Raw genomic sequence first — 5,902 nt, 5'->3', positions numbered from 1 at the left:
TGGGGGAATCTGATGATCGGTTCTGATCATCGGAATCGCCGGCCGGCAGCAACAGCAAGGCTGTTTTCTTGGTTATTTTATGTTTCAGTTCTGTTATTTGGTTCAGTTCGGGTAGCACGGTTTAGATTTCAGTTAGTTCGGTTTGTTGAGGTTAGTCGGTCGGTTCGGTTCGGTTCACAATTTTTGGCCGGTTCAGTTCGGTTATAACCGATTGCTCACCCTTAGTCACACCTTGAAAATCGTGTAATCCTTCCTTCTAATAGTCAAGTCGTCTCTTAATTACCATTATGGTTATAAAAATCAATATTTCTATTTTTTCCATAATTTTCTCAATTTTTCTTATTTTTCACTATTTTTTCAAACCTTTATTTCCTTTGGAAATCCATAATAAATATCAAACACCTAGTTTCTCCAAATATTTTTACATAAATATTCATAAAATAATTTTACTAAAGTAATATAATTAATTTCGAATTTTTCCTGTTCCTCACGCGCCAACCTTCGATTGTCTTCTTCGACGACAGCCATCGGCGACGAACTCCAACGGCCAAACAAGCTACAGGGTCTTGAAGTACTTGAAGAAGTGATCCTAGGGGTACCCTCAACCATAGGAAAAAGCCACCAGAAAAGCCTCAAACGGGCAGTTGTAGGTCTTAGCTTCGGCGAGGCCCGATTTTCCAGCCAACTCTCAAAACCCCTTGAAACCTATACCAAATGCTCCCAAATTTTTCAGAAACACTCCCTAGCATCCAAGGAACAAAAGCCCCTTATTTTTTAGGCTCGATTCAAGCTAAAATGAGGCCAATTTACTTCGATTTTGTTTTGAAACCCTCAGCCTCAAGAGCCTTATTTATACCCGATTTTGACATGTTCTTCGACCATCACAAGCTTTCCTACCTCCTAAGCCTCGAATATGATCATTACAAGCTCGAAATCAGGCTAAATCGCGATGAAATTGCTTTAAAATTTTCAGTCAGATTTAGTTTTTCTTTAAAAATAAATTCCCATCGATATACCATAGATCTCGGCCAATGGATAGGTTCATTCGAACCATCATGGCCTAGAGCACATCTTGGTGCCTCTTGCAAGTTCCAACGACTACCGTCACAAAGTTGGCCTGTGGTTTGCAGGTTTCACACCTGATTTTCAGTAATTGCATTTTCACCCCCTATTTTTGATATTTCATGCTTCTGCTCCTATCACTCAAACCCTAGACTTTTCACTTATTCCATTAGACCCCTCAAGTTTAGGATGTGTCACTACACCCTTGAAAGTCTAGAAAAACCCTCATTTTGACCACCTTCCATCAATTTCTAGATTCTGTACTTTGACCCGAATGCCCCTAATCGCGCAATTTCGACCCCAAACCTTTGTAAATATCTTGTTTTTGACATTCTATGACTCTTTAAACATGTTTACCCTCCAAGTTTCAACTTGGTTTGGTCGCTTGCCTTTTCATTCAAGTTTTGAATATTACATATTGGCCCAAAACTTTGATAAATTCCATTTTGACCCAATAACTTCCAAAAATACCTTTGATATTAAATACTGGGTATTACAAGTAGGGTTTCCTTATCTTCTTTCTATTTCTTGCTTGTTAATGATTCAAGAGGGGTGTGGGAGTTCAAGTATCCTTATCTTCCTCTTCTTTTTTCCTTTCTTACTAGTTTCTTGTTAGAAATGTAAAGTAAAAGGGTTTTGGAGGCTTGTTGGCTCAAGAATGATCATCAAGAGAGGTTTCTAAGGCAAGTTCTAGTTCCCCTTATCTCTCTTGTGAGCTTTAGCTTTGATGTTTGGGGATTTAAGCATGAAAATTCTATGTTTTCCTAAAGTATGGTTGTGGTGAAGGGTTATGTAAAAACCTTTGTAAATCTCTCTTATGGTTGGTTTAATCTTGTTGGTCTTCTTTGGGCCTCAAAGTAGGGTTTGTTTCACCCTACACTCTTAAAATGAATGATGCTTTTGGGTTAAGGGATGACTTGTGTGTGCTTCTCCCCCATTTTTGTTGCTTTTGGGTGTGTTCGGGGGTTTTTCCTTGCTGTCGGTTGACCATTTGTCTATAATTGGTCGACAGTTGGGTGTAGAAGGTTCTAACCAATATGAAATTATCCAATTTGGTAGTACTTTGAGATTCTATTCCTAATGTAATTGCTAGTTGTACTGCCCTATTTATAGGAACTGATTCCCTCGTAAAACTGAACAAAGGTGAGTGGACAGGTTTTAGATGGTCTAGGAAAATATTCATCTTCTCAAAATAATTCCAATATATCAAATTTATTGAGTTGACACTATTTATCAATATTTTTCTAATGGAGTGCTTGGCAATCACCATCAAAATGACCATGGATCATCATGGGGCATTATGACATTTCCTTGATTTACATGCGTAAAAGTAATGACTTCTTTATTTTCTTATATAGGCATTACGAAATTGACTTGACAGGCTTGTATTGCATAAGCCTTTTTGAGGATGAAGTATGGTCTGCCATGGTTTCTCCTCTTAATATTACATAAATAGCTTGATTGGTAGGTTCATTGTCAGGAAGAGGGATTTTGTGTTTTATCTCTTCTTCTTCTTCTTCTTCTTCTTCTTCTTCTTCTTCATATCATCTTTCTTTAGTATGCTTGTCTAGTCTTTCTGACCCTTCTTCATATCTCCTATCATTTCTTTTATCATTGTCTTCTGTTCGAATATACCTTTAGAGCCTTTCACCTCTTATTAGGGATTCAATTTGATTCATTAAATATTGACATTTGTCTATAGTATGTCCATATGTTCTATAGAATCTACAATAAATATTTCTATCTTTCCCCATAGGTCGATTTGTTCTTTTGGGAAATCTTAAAAGATTTGATCTTTCACTTACAGTTAAGATGTGAGATTGAGGCTTAGAAAGCCGAGTATAGTTCTTATATTGCAATTTTTGGGGACCATCTCTTTTTCTGGATTTCTCTCTCTCTCTTTCTTTTTTAATCCTCGGATCATCTGAGTCTCTGTCTTTTCTTCTCTTTTTTTTTCTTCATTACCAACAACCACTTTCATTAATTCATCTTGCAATATATATTCATTGGCGTGTACAAATAAATTGGCTAATGATATTGGTTACTTTAAAGCCAACGAATCTTGTAAAGGTATAGACTTAGTGCCTTAAAGCATTACCATAACCACCATGTCGACATGCAAATCTCGAATTTCTAATGTGTCATTTCTGAAATGATCCACTTATTATCTTAAAGTTTCTTTACTTCCCTATCGAATACTGAGTAAATAAGTAACATTTTTTTTACATTGACAATTTATGATGAATGCCTTTATAAATTCTTTCCTTAATTGTTTAAAGAAAGAGATAGACCCTTTAGTAAGACTGTTAAACCAAATCTAAGTATGATATGTTAAAGTTAATGAGAAAGCCTAACACATAATAGCATCCTCCCAACTATGTAGCATCATGACATACTCATAGTTTTGTATGTGATCATGGGGATTTGTCTTGTCAGAGCAAGAATTGATATGTGACATTTTAAATTTCATAGGAAACAGTTTTCCATGATTTCTATGGTGAAGGGAGTTTTTATTCCATCCTAATCTTCTTCTACAGTTACCAATTTTCTTCGTTCCAATACTTGCTCGACTATTCTTTTCATATCTTCAGCATCTTTGACAGTGATATTAGATTGATTTGGCTGCAACTTAAATGTTAATCCAACTGTCGTACTTTCAACCACTTCATGATATTTTTTCCCTGGATATGGGATGACTCTTTAACTTTTGATTAGAGTCACCTGAGGTATATCCAAATGTTCTCGTGATATGATCTCCTAGAGACCCTCTCGGTGAACAATCTCCTGCAGAGGTTCTTAGGGAAGGTTCTCCCAAAGATGGTCTTCTAGAAGGTTCTCTTGAAGATCTCTTTCTAGAATAGTCCCTTGATTTTCTTCTTGTGGAATCCTTTGATGAACAATCTCTTGGAACTTTCCTTTAATCTTCCGGAGATGTGTTTATACTTCATTTTTTTAAGGCCATGATGTTTAGTTTTGTAATATAGGAGGTAATAGAGTATGCGAGAGAGCATTTTGAAGGAATGTGGCCATCTCTCAGAGAGCTTTAGTATTCTCTTCATGATGTCTCTTTAAAGCTCCATATTCATTGAGTTGGACAGTTAGAGGAATCGTGTCGGAGGCTTCATGAACTTCAGATAGAGCAATCTCTTGAAGTCTAGGATTAAGAGGACTATCAACATTACGACCCTCTTTGTCATGTTTGTTATATGTGGTTTGAGATCTTGTGTGAACCATTTTAGTATCCATAGGCTTTTTGAACATTTCCTATAGACAACACCAATTGTTGTTACTCAAACATAGCAATGAATTTATTTACTGTAAACCTCGTCATCAAACCATTGAGACTCTACAAGAAAAATAACGATCATAGGGGTAGGACAGTTCCCGCGCAAACACTCTGATACTTAACTTAGACACTAAGCTTTATTGGAGACTTGAATATAGTATTGAAATCAGTATTAGAAGCGTACCTCTTTTGGAACAATGGCTCATATATTTATAGAGGAGTATGGAGTTTTATGATAAGTATCCTTGGTATTTTGAGATCTACTAGAATTAGGATTCTTATAGATAATATTTATCATGGTATTTTAAGGTCCACTAGGATTAGGGTTCTTATGGATATGTTTATTATTTTCGCAAAACTCTCGAATGAATTTTTGGATGTCGAAGTTATCTCGTTTGTATTTTATTTAGGACCCTTTCCAACCAAAGGGAAGTTTACAAGACAAGATTTGGGACATTATAGTTTCCTTGAGCTTGTTAGAGTCTTCGGGAGACTGTAAGAGTCTCATGGGATGGTCTCTAGGAGACTTGACAGTCTCTTGATTTTTCCAGTCTGGTATCTCAAAGACGTTTTGAGTCTCCAAGAAACCTTAGCTCTTAGAGACAATACTAGTTTATCATTTTTAGCCTTAGTCCAGGTAACGACCCGCTCTCACCTACGGGCGCTACCGGTGAATAATTGCCCGGATTACTCACATAACACCAAACTAATGAAGAGATGGACTATGTTTCATCAGGAAACGTCCTAGGTGGGGACTAGGTTTCGTCATTCCCTTCGCTCCACTCGAGAAGTCAGTTCCAAAACATAAAAAGAAGCACAATGGATGGGACCCAGAAACCCGAGTGAGCTTCACCTTTCTTCAGCTCGTCTCATCACAAGCCAAAGGTGACCCAGGCACAAAACTAACACATCAAATATTTACTGAGTTCTGGGGATTTATGGGAAGTACCTCTTTGAACCTTACTTGATCATAAAACTTGGCTCCACCAAACAAGCCACTAACAACAAGAAGTCTACACAATCATATACTACATTATACCGATTACAACAAATTGGATACCATCCAGCCCCCAAGAACATACACATTCACCCATAAGGATATATATACATACCACCACATGAATACATATAGGAGATAATACAATTCACAACACGGGTAACAACGCTAGTCACCACTTCAACCTCCAGACATCATCCATGCTTGCATTTGAACTCGTAACATGTACAACACGAGGTAAAACCTCATGAGTCACAATGACTCAATAAGGGTGTAAATGAATGTAAATAAGATAATATATGAGATGCAATGACAAGTAAGTATGCATGAATGGCGAGGCATGATTATCCTCCGAACCCACCTGTTCGAGGCATTAATCTCCCAAATTACCCTTAGCATGCATCTAGTCTCTCCCATGGCCATAGGTGTAATGACCCGTTAGTGGGTCCGAGTGATTTATATATTGGAATGAGATGATTTTTTTATTAGTGAAATGTTTTGGTGAATTATATGTGATATTTTTAGTTGATGTGTAATGAAAGTGGAAAGTCAAAGGT

Source organism: Diospyros lotus, chromosome 14 (genome assembly GCF_014633365.1).
Source record: "Diospyros lotus cultivar Yz01 chromosome 14, ASM1463336v1, whole genome shotgun sequence".
Classification (NCBI taxonomy): Eukaryota; Viridiplantae; Streptophyta; class Magnoliopsida; order Ericales; family Ebenaceae; genus Diospyros; species Diospyros lotus.
The sequence above is the reverse complement of the archived record's forward strand: the minus strand, read 5'-3'. Positions refer to the sequence as shown.